The 15098-nt window shown below is 38.3% G+C and overlaps 1 protein-coding gene across 1 annotated transcript in view; it reads left to right on the forward strand.

The window, feature by feature from the left end:
- SOGA3 (SOGA family member 3) overlaps positions 1–15098 on the forward strand; it is a 48783-nt gene that overhangs the window by 23483 nt on the left and 10202 nt on the right. The gene's annotated exons all lie outside the window — the stretch shown is intronic.

The following is a 15098-nucleotide window of genomic DNA, read 5'->3' on the forward strand; positions in this document are numbered from 1 at the left end:
TTTTTACTGGGCTGCGTGTCCAATCCTTCTGTTTCAGACACTGAAAGCCATTTATTAGACAGCTTATTTTTCTTGTTTGAATTCCTCTGATGTTATTGTTAAAAGAAAATTTCCTCAGATTCTGGTAAATGTTTCACTACCACCTTACTTTTTGGTATTACTATGTTTACATTTTTGTCTTTGCCTTCAGATATATTTTAATCAGAAGTAAATGATAGCTTCATGCTATATTAACTCAGAATTCTGTCCATTTGAGTAACAACATGAATAGGGTAAATTTTCTTTAAAAAATTAATACTTTAGGAAATATATCTGGTTCATCTTTGATTACTTTCCTTAACTTCATGAATACATGGAATATTTTATTCCTATGGCAGGGATATCTCATGCTCTGCGTACATGCATGTACTTCCCCCAGGTACTTATTTATTATTCATTAAGGCACTACTATATGTGTAGCTCTTAAGTTGCTCTCATGTCCAGAAAAGATGGGTGTGCATGTATGTGTATTTTTCAGCATTATATCAAGAAACTAAGGAGTTTCCTTAGCCTAAAACATGGTACTTACTTTTGTTCAAGTTAAATTTTCAGAAAATTAGTGACTGTCAATTTATTCTAAAATAACGTAGAAATGAGCTGACTCATTTGAACACATACCAGTACAATTCCAGAAGATATCAAGATGCCTGTTAATATGAAGTAAAATCAAATTATAACTTATCTCAATGGGCATGTCTTCTAATATTTGTGATAGATTTCAAAATTACCTATTTGGAATATGGATAGAGGTTTCAGAGATTCTGATTGTCCTTTTATTTTAGAATTCACTAAGCAGTTTTTAAAATGTGCTGAAATGGATGTGTTATTTGCTTTTAAAAGATTGGGCTCTGTTCTTTGACCTTTTAAATATACTCTGAATTTTTAAACTAAAACTAATTACTTCTGCCTCTGCTTTCCTTATCATTAAAAATAGGAAAAGACCAATTCCTGAAGAATAGTTGATTCTCATATGAAAACAAAAATTTTTTAATCCATTTAAGATTTGCAGAGAAAATATTCTATAATCATACTTTATTCATCATTTGTACTTAATGGTACGTGGCTAGAGATTACAGAAGTTGTGATTGTCTTGCTTTATTGATGATGTTTTCATAAATTTGGAACAAAAAGTTAACTCAGTTTTTCTTCTTCTGCTATTTTTTTTTTCAGGTTACTTCAATTATGTCCCTAGTAAATACCTATTAAATGCTAATTTAAAAAGATCTAGGCAGGATTCTTCTTACTAGGAACCAAGGAAGATATAAGCAAGGATAGAACAAAAAATTAGAATGTTGTCAACATACTAGAATGATAAACCTGAATTTACAAAATGAAATTTAATATGAATTAATGCAATGTCTTGAAATTTGATTTTTTTTTATTCACACAAGTACAAGAGGAGTGAAAATATTCATAGGGGCCGGGCGCGGTGGCTCACGCCTGTAATCCCAGCACTTTGGGAGGCCGAGGCAGGTGGATCACGAGGTCACGAGATCAATACCATCCTGGTCAACATGGTGAAACCCCGTCTCTACTAAAAATACAAAAAAATTAGCTGGGCATGGTGGTGTGCGCCTGTAGTCCCAGCTACTCGGGAGGCTGAGGCAGGAGAATTGCTTGAACCCGCGAGGCAGAGGTTGCAGTGAGCTGAGGTCATGCCACTGCACTCCAGCCTGGCGCCTGGCGATGGAGTTAGATTCTGTCAAAAAAAAAAAAAAAAAAAAAGAGGAAAGAAAGAAAGAAAGAGAGAGAGAGAGAGAGAGAGAAAGGGAAGGAAAGAGAAGGAAAGGAAGGAAAGGAAGGAAAGGAGGGAGGGGAGGGAAGGAAGGAAAGGAAGGAAAGGAAAGACAGAGGGAAAGAGAGAAAGAAAATATTCATAGGTATTTACACACAAAAAAAAGGCTTAGGAAGTTTTGTTGACCGTAAACTAGATATGAATTCATGTTTTATGATGAATATTTGAAAGAACTGGGGAGTGCAGATGGCCTGAAGAAGAAAATATTTGAGATGTAATTACTGTCTTCCAATGTTTGAAGAGATATACCACCTATAGAAGATAAATTGTTTATTTTTTGAATCACTTTAAATGGTTTTTAACTTTAAGTAGATTTGTGATCAAAATAAAGACTTTGTTATTCATTAGAGCCATCTGTAAAGGTCATGCATCCCCTACTGCATAGAGAAGCAAGCTTCTGGCTACCAGAAAAACACAGGTAGGGTGTAGGTGGTGTAGGAAAGATTTTTGTAAGGCACCAGATGGAAGGTTGTGTTTCTTGGACTCTTTCCACATACATGACCTTGGCAGTCCAGGGCAGAGTTTGAACATTCCAGTGTCAGTAGAGGCCAAGCAGTGTATATAAATGAGTGAAGCTGTCTATGTTGGAAGTGATGGAGCAAACTGGAGAGTGTATGTAATCTATGTCTTTTTTTTTTTTTTTTTTTTTGATACAGAATCTCACTCTGTCACCCAGGCTGGAGTGCAGTGGCATGATCCTGGCTCACTGCAACCTCCACCTCACAGGTTCAAGTGATTCTAGTTCCTCAGTCTCCCGAGTAGTTAGGATTGTAGGTGCCCACAACCATGCTCAGCTAATGTTTTGTATTTTAGTAGAAACAGGCTTTCACCATGTTGTTCAGGCTGGTCTCAACCTCCTGAGCTCAGGCAATCCACCCGACTCAGCCTCCCAAAGTGCTGTAATTACAGGCATGAGCCACCGTGGTCAGCCAAGAGCATATGTCTTAATATTCAATTTTAACCCAGCATTGCATGCCGTAATCTGGACCCAACTTTACCCGTTCTTCAGGTGTTTCAGGTGAAACTGGAAATTTGGATTTTTCAAATGTAAATGGTTTACATTTTTTAATTTGGTAACTAATTCCAAACTTGCTTCTACATCCTTTCAGTGTATTTTGGAAATTAATGAATTCTCTGACCTTTAAATTTGTATTATGAAATATAAATACGTAATTGTGTAAAGAATGATTTTTAAGCACTCGTGTAATGCCCACCCCTTAGTGTCCTGCCATCTCGTAATGGCACATTCAAGCATATTTCTTACAGGATTCTAAACATGATCGAACAATATTGCTAATTTCACTGCATTAATGAGTTCAAAGCTGGTTGAGATGCAGCGTGGAATAAACTGGGCAGCTCATCATTTCACCTTATAAATGTCGACCACAGTTTTTTCCTTTGCCTCAATTATAAACAAAGGCTTTAAGGAACTGTGGTCACTACCCAGACATAATTTTCTAAGTGTCTTTTAATTATTCAATGCAGTGATGCTTAGAACCCAATCCATTAACAAGAGTAAATTAGAATACATCCCTGCATTTGTTGTTGTCATCCATGGTTTAATAAACATACCTTTACTGTGGCTCTAAGATATAAAGTAATTTTTAATAATCTTTATTTCAAAAGTCATTAACAAGTTTCTCAGATTTTTTAATACTCTAAACTGAGAAATATCCCAGTCTTAAATCCATTTGCTTGGGTGGAGTTCTCTGAGGCTTTTGCATGGTGCCATCCAAGTATAATACATGATATATTAAAGATGCACTTACCAGGGCTGGGCGTGGTGGCTCACGCCTGTAATCCCAGCACTTTGATCATGAGGCAGGCAGATCACGAGGTCAGGAGATTGAGACTATCCTGGCTAATACAGTGAAACCCCATTTCTAAATACCAAAAAAAAAAAAAAAAAAAGCCAGGCATGGTGGCACCGCACACACATGTAATCCCAGCTACTGGGGAGGCTGAGGCAGTTGAATTGCATGAACCCAGGGGCAGAGGTTGCAGTGAGCCGAGATTGCATCACTGCACTCCAGCCTGGGCAACAGATTATGACTCTGTCTCAAAAAAAAAAAGAAGAAGAAAAAGAAGGCCTTACCATGTTGGCTTTGATTTTTTAAAAGCAAGATCGTCTTGCTTTGTGATCAGTTTATCATTGTCAGTTTGACAGACCCTCTAATAACCCATACCCTGCTCCAAAAGAAGGTTCTACAATGATGAAAGAGTTACTTGTATCATAAACTATTTCATTGGTAGCCTTGAGTTTCTTGGAGAATCTCAGAGAAGCTTAGAAAATACAGAGGCCAGTTCTTCCAAAGGACTCAGGAAATGTTTTGACCATATGATATGAACTACACAATGGAAGGCAGCCAATATTGAGTTCAAACCTGACCTTTAAAGGCGATGTTTTCATAAAGATCTTGTAGGCCTCAACTATTACCTTTTCTTGTCAATTATATTTCCTCCAGTTCTATTGTAACCACATCCCATTAACAAGAGAACCCTCTACTTTTTTTTCTTCTTTCTGATATCTCATAGTTTTTAAGATCTCTTAGATTTTCTGGAGTTAAGTTCAGCATTTTACTTTCAAGTTTCTGACGTACCTAAATTTCACTGTAGTTTTAGGTTGATGCAAAAGTAATTGTGGTTTTGCCATTTTAATGTTTAATGCCGCTAATTATTACAAAGTGTAAGGGTTATTGCTGAGTTTAAAATGAGGAAACTGAGGCCAGTATAAGAAAATTAAATGCCAATTTATTTAGCTCCCGGGTGAGGTTCCATGGTCCCGGGGAAAGGGGCCAGGGAAGACGCACCAACTTCCTGGGGTTTGGGGTTTTTATGGCTAGGAGGAGCGAGCAACAGCTGGGTGCTCTGTTCGACTCCAGGGGAGCGGGATTGAGATGGGGCGGGTTTTCCGGTGGGAGAACCGGCTAGGAGCCTTGCATCAGCTGGAGCCTTCCAGGGGAGCCATGCGGCAGAGCTAGGTGCCGAGTGCAGAGCCTGGTGCCCGGTGCAGAGGTGGGTGTGTCCAACCTCCCGACAAGGCAACTGGCCTTACACAAAGCATGAGCATCAAGCATTATTACCAAGTAATACACTAGGAAAAGGGCAGAGATGTTCTAGTAATTACTGGCACCAAAGAATGACTTAGAAAGACACTGTACAATTGAAGGGCCATTGAAATCTGTTTGGTCCTGTGAAAGTAATTCTGATTCTCACACAGAAGACTTAAAAGTTCTCTCTTTTATTGGTAGCCTGCTTCAAGAATATGCTCTACAAATTGACTCCTTAATGTTCCTTAACAATAAAGAATTCACATAACTCTGTAGTCAATCAGATCTCTGCTGTAGATATATAATTAAGCACAACGGGAAAAGGATAGAGGAGCTAAGAAAAGGTAAATTCATTGGATTCTTTAATTTAAAAAAATAAAAAGAACACAATCACAGCTATTTTAGTTTGGTATTGTATCAGTTTTTAAGGAAGAAAAATCGTTTTCTCGGCTTTTAAAATTGGCTTTTTTTAAGGCATTCACTGGAGATTGATAGGCTAAAATAAGTTTGGCAGCCTCATAACTCAGAAGATAGGAAAGGTGCCTGCGCTTATGGGATGGAGGAAGGGTTTAGCTGCCTGGCAGAAAAGCGTTGGTTGATTTATTGGCAGATTCGGGTCTCTGCCTTCATGACATAAACATCTGTATGCCAGATATACCTCTTCACTTCTGACATATACCTCTATGACCATCTCCAGAAGGGAGTTAGAGTGAAAAATCCAGGACTTTTAAAATTTATTATTACCTTCTGGAAACAATTTCCAGATTTAAATTGGCAGTCAATTTTCTTTCCCGTACCTTTCAACATTGTTTCTTAGAATCAGTGAATTACTAATGTTTCTTTTCCTCCCTTCTTTTCTTTTCTGAAGTCTGGCTTTTTAAACTATCACTGTAAGTGTGGAAAATCTAATCCTTAAATTAAAATTGAGAATGTTCTGGGTATTGTTCCGTTTGTATTTGTCTTTGTGCTTCAACTCCGTAAATTTACATAAGTAGGGAATTTTGTAAAATTTAAAGTTATTTTTCTCCTCTTACCTAAAAAAACTATAGAAACAGAATGATAAACAAAATTTGCCAAAACTAAAGGTGGAATGGACAAATATAAATTAGAAACATAGATAAAGGCATTGTGAAGATGTATATATTACTTTTTCCTAAAAATGAAGAATAAAAGCTAAGTTTAAATTAAAGAAATACTTCAAAAATGTACTGTTTCACACCCAATAATAAGCTTAACTGTTAGAATGGAATTTGTTAGCTTTTAACCCATATATACCTTTGGTTCTAATTGAAAACCTGCTATTATTAAGGGAAGAACCTGCAATTTAGAACTGGAAAAGTGAACTTTAAAAATAATTTCTTTAAGCTCAGTTTCATTAAAAATTTTTTTCTGGAATCAAAATAGTGGCAAAGGCAGGGGAGAAATAAAAACAAGAAAAATACATTAAGCTTTATTTTTCTAATATTTGATAACCTTCCTCTAATATTTGATAAGTTCTTCCTCTTAACCTTTTACATTCATTTTTTTTGTTTTTGCTTTTATGGAATTTGCATAAGGGATTATGTTTTATAAATATGGACTAAATTCATAAGCCCAATGTATTTTTTAATCCCAGTGGTGAAAAATGTTTGGCAGGTGTGTCAGTGGGTTTTTGCTGTGTAGCAGACCATCCCAAAACTTAGTGGTTTAAAACAACATTTATGTGCCTCATAATTCTGTGGCCCATTATTTTGGTTTTTCTGGTCTCAGGTAGGTCCATGCATGTATTTATGGTCAACTAACAGCTAGAAGGCTCTGCATCAAGGATTGACTGGCTGTTCACTAGGGCAATAGGAGCAACTGGGCCACACGACTTTTCATGGAGCAGGCTAGCCCAGACTTAGAACGCAGGGTAGCAGATTTCCAAGACAGAGTGAGCAGAAGTGTACAATCTCTCAAGGGTAGACTCAGAACTAGCATGCCATTTCTGCCATCACATTTTACAAGTCAAAGTAAGTCACAAGGCCAGCTCAGTTAGAAGAGGTACAGAAGTAGACTCTGCTGTTTTTTGTTTTTTTTTTTTTCTCTTGAGAGAAGGTCTTGCTGGAGTCTAGCTAGGGTTACCTAGGTTGGAGTACAGTGGTGGGTTTGTAGCTTATGACAGCCTCGAACTCCTGGGCTGAAGCTATCCTCCTGGCTCAGCTTCCTAAGTAGCTAGGACTAGCCGCATGCCACCATTACTGGCTAACTTTTAAACATTTTTATAGAGATAGAGTCTCACTGTGTTACCCAGGCTGGTCTATTCACATATTCCCATTTACAGACATACCTCAGAGATATTGCAGGTTCTGTTCTCGATCACTGCAATAAATCAAGTCACACTATTGTTTGGTTTCCCAGTACATATAAAAGTTATGTTTATACTATACTGTCATCTGTTAAGTGCACAATAGCATGATAATTTTTTAAAAAGTATATACCTTAATTTTAAAATACTTTATTGCTAAAACATGCTAAGGATCATCTGAGCCTTCAGCAAGTCATCATCTACCTGGGTGGTGGGTCTTCCCTGGATGTTGATGGCTGCTGACTGATCAGGGTGGTGGTTGCTAAAGATTGGGGTGGCTATGACAATTCCTTTAAATAAGACAACGATGGGGTTTGCCACATCAATTGACTTTTCCTTTGATGAAAGATTGCGCTGTAGCATGCAATGCTATTTGACAGAATTTTACCCCCGGTAAAACTTGTTTCAAAATTGGAATAAATTCTTTCAAACCTTGCCCCTGTTGTATGAAGGAAATTAATGGAATATTCTAAATCTTTTATTGTCATAGCATCTTCACCAGGAATAGAGTTTATTTCAAGAAATCACTTTCTTTACTCATCCATAAGAAACAACTCCTTATCCATTAAAGTGTTATCAGGAGCTTACAGCAATTCAGTCGCACCTTCAGGCTACACTTCTAGTTTCTTGCGATGGTCACCATATTTGCATTTACTCCCTCAACTGATGTCTTGAATCCCTCAAGTCATCCCTGAGGGTTGGAATCAACTTCTTCCAAATTCTTGTTAATGTTTTGACCTCCTATCAATCATGAATATTCTTAATGGCATCTAGAATGCCATTCCTTTCCGGAAGGTTTTCAATTTACTTTGCCCAGATGCATCATAGGAATCACTATCTGGTAGCTATAGCCTTAGAAAATACATTTTTAAAATAATCAGACTTGAAAGTTACTCCACGATCTATGGGCTGCAGAATGGATTTTGTGTTGGCAGGCATGAAAACAACATTAGCCTCCTTGCACATCTCCATCAGAGCTCTTGTTTGACCAAGTGCATTATCAACGAGCAGTAATCTTTTGAAAGGGATCTTTTCTTCTGGGTAGTAGGTCTCAAGAGTGGGCTTAAAATATTTGGTAAACTGTGCTATAAATTGATATGGTGTCATAAAGCCGTTGTTGTTTCATTTATGGAGCAGAGCAGACTAGGTTTAGCATAATTCTTAATGGCCCTAGGATTTTCAGAAGGGTAAATGGGCATTGGCTTCAACTTAAAGTCATCAGCTACATTGGCCCCCAACAAGAGAGCCTGTCTTTGAAGCTTTGAGGCTAGGCATTGACTTCTCCTTTTTTGCTATGAAAGTCCTAGATGGCATCGTCTTCCAATAGAAGGCTGTTTTATCTACGTTGAAAATCTATTATGTAGTGTAGCTACCTTCACCAATCATCTTACCTGGATCTTCTGAATAACATGCTGCAGCTTCTATATCAGCACTTGCTGCTGTACCTTGCACTTTTATGCTATGGAGATGCCTCTTTCCTTAAACCTCATGTACCAACATCCACAAGCTTCTAACATTTCTTCTGCAACTTTCTCACCTCTCTTCTTTAACTTTCATAGAATTGAAGAGCTAGGGCCTTGCCCTGGATTAAGCTTTGGCTTAAGGGGGTGTCGTGGGTGATTTGATCTTCTATCCAGACCACTACAAGTTTCTGCATATCAGCAATAAGGCTGTTTTGCTTTCTTATCATTTGTGTGTTCACTAGAGTAGTACTTTTAATTTATTTCCAGAACTTTCTCTTTGCATTCATAACTTGGCTAAGAGGTCTACATGTTTGTCACAAGAGGCATAGGTTTTGGTTTGTCTTGGCTTTGGACATGCCTTCCTCACCAAGCTTAATCATTTCTAGCTTTTGATTTAAAGGGAGAGACATATGACTCTTCCTTTCATTTGGATACTTAAGAGGCCATTGTAGGGTTATTAATTGGTCTTATTTCAATATTGTTGTGTCTCAGGGAATAGAGAGCCTGAGGAGAGGAAGAGAGCTGGGAGAAGAGCCAGTCGGTGGAGCAGTTAGAGCACACACAGTACTTAAGTTAGCCATTTTATATCAGCACAGTTCATCATGCCCCAAAATAACTGCAAGAGTAAAATCAAAAATCATTCATACAGATTACCATAACAGATATAATAATAATGAAAAAGTCTGAGATATTGGGAGAATTACCAAAATGTAACAGAGACACAAAATGAGCAAATGCTTTTAGAAAAATGGCAACGATAGAACTGCTCAATGCAAAGTTTCCACAAATCTTAAATTTGTAAAAATTATGATATCTGTGAAGTACAATACAGTGAAGCTCAATTAGTCAAGGTGTGCCTGTGCTTTATATCAACTCTAGATTACTTATGATACCTACTACAATGTAAATGCTGTGTGAATAGTGGTTTTACCGTATCATTTTTAAATTTATATTATTTTTTATTATTGTACTTTTTAAAAAAATTCAATCTGCAGTTGATTGAATCCACAGATGTGAAACTTGTAGATACAGAGGGCCTGCTATATGTGATATGTCTTGTTTTAAATACTTTTCGGCTCATGCAATTTTTGCTCTTTCGTGTTTTCATTGAAAAGCCGGAGACATTTTTGTTTTTCCAGCTTTAAGAAGAACTTTAAAAGTAGACCTTTTCAAATGAGCTTTTATCGTTTATTTGTTTTTATCATTTATCAACTTTTAGCAATGCTTCCAAAACAAATCTAGGTAAGAAATAAAGCTGCAGGAGCTGTTTCCTCATTAACTGACTACTTTGTGTCAGGTGTGTTTCCAAGAGCAGGAGCTATAACAGAGACCAATTCTAAGAGCCTGCTCTTGTGGAGCTCACACTGCAGAATGAAAAAACAGACACGAAACAAACAAATGCACAAGTCAGTTGGTGAGAGGAGCTATGGAGAAAAGAAAAGCAGGATTAGGAAGACAAGGCTTATGCAGAGGAAGGGAATGGGGGAGGGATTTGCTTTTTTATATGAAATGGCCTGGGAAGTTCTCTCTGATTACGGACCCTGAAAGAGACTGTGGGAGTCGGTCATGAGAGTGTATGAGGGAAGAATGTTGCAGGGAGAGGAAGCCATAGTCCAAAGGCCCCAAACAGGGGCATGCTCAGCATGTTTGAGGAACTGCAAGGATGCCTGTGACACTGGAGCAAAGAAAGCAGTGAGGAGTGTGGTGGGAGAGGAGGTTGAAGGGCTCATTTGGGATGTGGGGTGGGGGGTGGAGCGACCACATAGAGTTGGCTGGTGGTTCACAGAGCCAGCTACACATTGTATTCACCCTGGGAGCTTTGAAAAAATGTCTGGGCCCAATCCCAAAATCTGTTTTAGTTGGTCTGGGTTGAAGTCTGGTCAAGTCTTTATAAATGTAGTGTGTAGTCAAGGTCTGGTGTACCTTAGTAAAGCATGGACTCTGACTCTGAGTGAGACTGGAAGCCACTGAAAGATTTTGCACCGAATGACACAGCTTGATCACCCTGGCATGTGCCTCTTCTTCACCCACATTCCCCTCTGGACCTTAAGCTCATGCCTTAGTATGAAGCTTGGGATCCTGCCTCACCCTTTTAGGGAAGAGAGTGAATATGGTCCTGAGCAAGATTTCTGGGCACTTCACCCGTTCTGCCTCTGCCAGGCTGTCTGGGTAAGTGTCAAGAATGTAACAGAAGGAAAAGAGGAAGACTTCTAGGAACAAGAGCCCCTCCGGTCCCCTTCCAAGACAAGTTTGGGGACAGTGCTCCCACCTTTTCTAGTTTCCTTCCAGCCTTTAGCCGGCACTCCCTGGGCCTCCCTCCCAGCGTTACCCTATAATCACAGTGTTTGCAGATTGATTTAAGAAGCAGTAAGTGGTGATCCCTTCTGCTGATCACTATGTTGAAAATATGATAATTCCCGCACTTGTGTCATATAAGTATCCTAGGGCCCCAAACCCTGCAGTCATGCTCTGTTACCATAGAGGATATATTCAGAAATAATATAAGCCTGCTGTCTAAATTGCACCTTTTTGCCTTTGAAATAACAGTATAATAGAGTGTAACAGAGCGGTAACTCTGAAACTGGCTAATTTGCATCCTGGTTCTAACACTTACTAGTTAGCTGAGTGATATATCCATTGTCTGCTTCAGACAATGGTGTCAAGGCTGTCGTCCATCCTAATGAGTAGATACATATAAAGTACTTAGAAAAGTGCATGACTGTCCAGCGCAGTGGCCCACACCTATAATCCCAGCACTTTGGGAGCCCAAGGCAGGCGGATCACGAAGTCAAGAGATCAAGACCATCCTGGCCAACATGGTGAAACCTGTCTCTACTAAAAATACAAAACTTAGCTGGGCATGGTGGCGCACACCTGCAGTCCCAGCTACTCGGGAGGCTGAGGCAGGAGAATCACTTGAACCTGGGAGGCAGAGGCTGCAGTTAGCCAAGATCGCACCACTGCACTCCAGCCTGGCAACAGAGTGAGGCTCCAAAAAAAAATTGTATGACACATATTTAAGGCTCAAAAAATTTAGATATTAATGTCTCTATAGTTTCCTTCTTGATTTAATCACCACACAAATGAATCTCTCTTTAATTTTATCAACAGCAAAGGAGAACACTATATACATAATATATCTTTATAATAATATATCTTTAGGCACATTCTTCTCTGTTGTTTAATTCATGAAAACATAAGATGCCACATATTAAGTGGAGTAAATTTTAATTGAGAAAAAGAAGGTAATCTCAAAACATTTTTAGAAAACAAACAACCCATTTTATATCATTGCTGTGCAAACATAATTACTGGCAGAACTCTCTAATTCCTGGCCTTTGCATGGTCAAAAAGAACAGCAGCCTCTTTTGGACAAGCTGAGGCTGGGAATGTAAAGAATTAAGAAGTGGACAAGAAATGTTTTCAACATATTTATCCACAGAACCATCTAGGGAAGTGCCTGCTTTGCCAGCAAAGATGAAAATCTGAGATCTCATTGTGGCCTCCCAAACTGCTTCCCTAGCAGAGGTTACTAGAATTAGTGGACAATGGTGGGGGAACCTGACAAGGAATGTTACACAGTTTTATCCTCACAGGAAAGGAACTACTTGGATTTACATTATTTCTTTAACTCTCTGTAGCCACAAAAATGTCTCATCTTTGTTTCATAGGGTTCAGAAAGTTAATAAAAACCTACTGGAATATAAAAAGATGATGAAATATTTATTGAAAATGCAAATGTGATACTTAAACGTACTAGCAGCCCTAAAGGCACCTGAAAGCCAGTGTTCCTTTATTCGAGGGGAAAGCTTTACTTCAGAGCTTTATTTGAGCTTAATACCCCACTTGAGTGATATTTAAATAAAAGTAAAACAGAAAATGCCTCTTAGGAAAGAATGCCCTAATTTCAGCATTTCTCTTATATTAATTTAGAGGTCTCATTTTAACATTGCCCACAGGATAAAGTCTAAATTTCTCAGCCGTACATGCTGACCTCAATCTTTTCTGCATCTTCTTCTACCCCATCTCTTCAGTGGCCCTACCTCCATTACTTCTTTTCAGAACTTAATGCATCTGAAAGGCACACTCATTCCTCTATATCTTTACTCCTGAAACAGTTTGTTTAGTGTTATTGCTGTTGAAATTTTGCACATCTTTCAAATGTCAGTTCTCTTGGATGATTTTCTGATTCCCTGGATCTGTTCCTTTGCTCTCTCAGTCCCTAGTTCTTCATTTATTGCCCTGAGGCAGCTCTGCCCACTGTTTTTACTAATTGCATCCTTTTGTCATCATAAGCAGCTCTTTGGGGAAGGAGTACAATATTTCTTAGTCATATGTGTTTGGCATATATACAGTACCACATATAGACCAGAAACTAAATATCTATGAAATGAATGAAATACGAAGACCAAAAAACATTTCTGGAACTAGAACATGTATTCCCTCGAATCCCTTGCATGTCATCTCTATCTCACAGCCATTTTTACTGCCACCCTTGTGTCTTTGTATGTCTTCTATGACAGTCTAATTATGACATTCCTCGCTCAATTAGGAGCATGTAGTGCTCCAAATTGACCCTGGGACAATAATTTGACCTGAATGAGATAAAATTCAATCTTTATTCAGTGTCCTTTAAGATCTGACTTATGCCACCAGCAAACCTCACGTCACTCCTCCCCTTTCACTCTGTTAAACCCATGCAGCATTTCTGTGTCTCAGAAATGAGTTTTCTATGTGGAATGCCTTGTTTTTCCCTTTTCCTCCTCTTCATCTTCCACTGGCTGACTACTCATGCACCAGATTCTAGATAAGATGTTACTCATTTTGGAAATTATCCCCAGCTTCCCACACCATCTCCAGCCCCAGACTAGATTAAGTCTTTCTCCTTAGTGATCTAATAGCTAACAGTTAGATATCAGAAAGACTTGGGTCAAGATCTGATGCTATTGCTTACCAACTAGTAACTTCAGACCCTTGCAAACTTTAGCTTATTAAATCATAGATCACTGGGCCCCATTCCCAGAGTTTCTGAATCAGTGGGTCTGGGATGAGTCTTGAGAATTTGCTCTTCCAAGAGCTTTCTGGATGACACTGATGATGATGTTCTGAGGAACACAGAGAGAACTGATGCTTTCGATAATTTATTCATCTACCTCTGTTTACCACTGTAAACTTTAGTTTCAGCATCTGCACAGTAAGGCTAAAAGGAGTGTTTAAAAATTAGTTGAGATAATGTATGTGAAGGAGTTGACATGAATTAGGGCTCAGTAACAGTTAATATTGTTTTTGCATTATCATTGCTTTCATCATACTGTGTTGAATTGCATACTGAAGAGATCATGCCAAGTAAACTGAGAACCCCAAAAAGAGCAAAGATCACATTGGTTTTATTATTATTGTGTCACAGGTATCTTATGAAGTGCATTAGTAGTCACTAAATAAAAATATAATGGAGTGAATTCAAATACAAGCATTCGATAAGTATTTATCTTGATTGAACACTTCTTGTAGGTAGCCCCTACCTAGAATATTCCAGGTTTCTTAGTTTTGCTCATGATATTCTTGGGACTGTTTTGTTGATTACTTCCTAAATTACTTTTTGGTTATGGTGAGTCAGTCCCCAAACTTTCCTTTCTAAGAAGATTATACAAGCAACAGAAAGAACTTCTTCCTGTAAAGAGCTAGAAATGAATAACCACGTGGGCTATTCATTTGTCTCTGTAGTCAGTTTCATACTGAATGAAAGCAGTTACAGCAAAGTATTCCCCTGCCTTCTGTGCTTGAACATATGCCTTTACTTAACAGGGGATATGGGTTAGAAATTAACATGTGAGGAATTTAATTTTCAGTTCTTTGCAAATTTATGAAGCCTCCTCTTTGGAAAAGCCTTTCCTATTTTTACTGTCAGTCTATACTCACTTCTTCTCTTTGACCTCAGAACCTCATATTTTGTATTCATACATTATTAGTTCAGCAAGTATTTTTTTCACCACCTGCCATGTGGCAAGCCCTATTCTTACAGTGGTGATGCCACACTAAAATAACATACAGCTTCACAGAACCTAAAGCATAACATTTATCAACTTGCATTGTAATTGTTTGCTTCTCTGTCTCCTCCCCTGCTAAGTTTGAGCCTCCTGATGGTAGATGCGGTATCTCATTGAACTTTGAGTCTTCCTCTCAGTGTCTAGTGTATGGTAGACATTCATACATCTGGATAATTATCGTTTACATACAGTGACCCTTCTTATTATATTGGTGTGAGAAATGGAATTCAGCACCAGAGATCATATAACACTTGTCCTTGAAACAGTTTGGCACAAGATGTGTATTCTTTGACTTCCAAGTGTTGTTCGTTTGAATTTAAATTAGGATCAACCAGTAAAATGTGGGAGATTTTACATAACAATCCAGATTTCCAGCTT

The sequence above is a fragment of the Sapajus apella genome, unplaced genomic scaffold (genome assembly GCF_009761245.1).
Source record: "Sapajus apella isolate SASKATOON/1434 unplaced genomic scaffold, GSC_monkey_1.0 scaffold6, whole genome shotgun sequence".
NCBI lineage: Eukaryota > Metazoa > Chordata > Mammalia > Primates > Cebidae > Sapajus > Sapajus apella.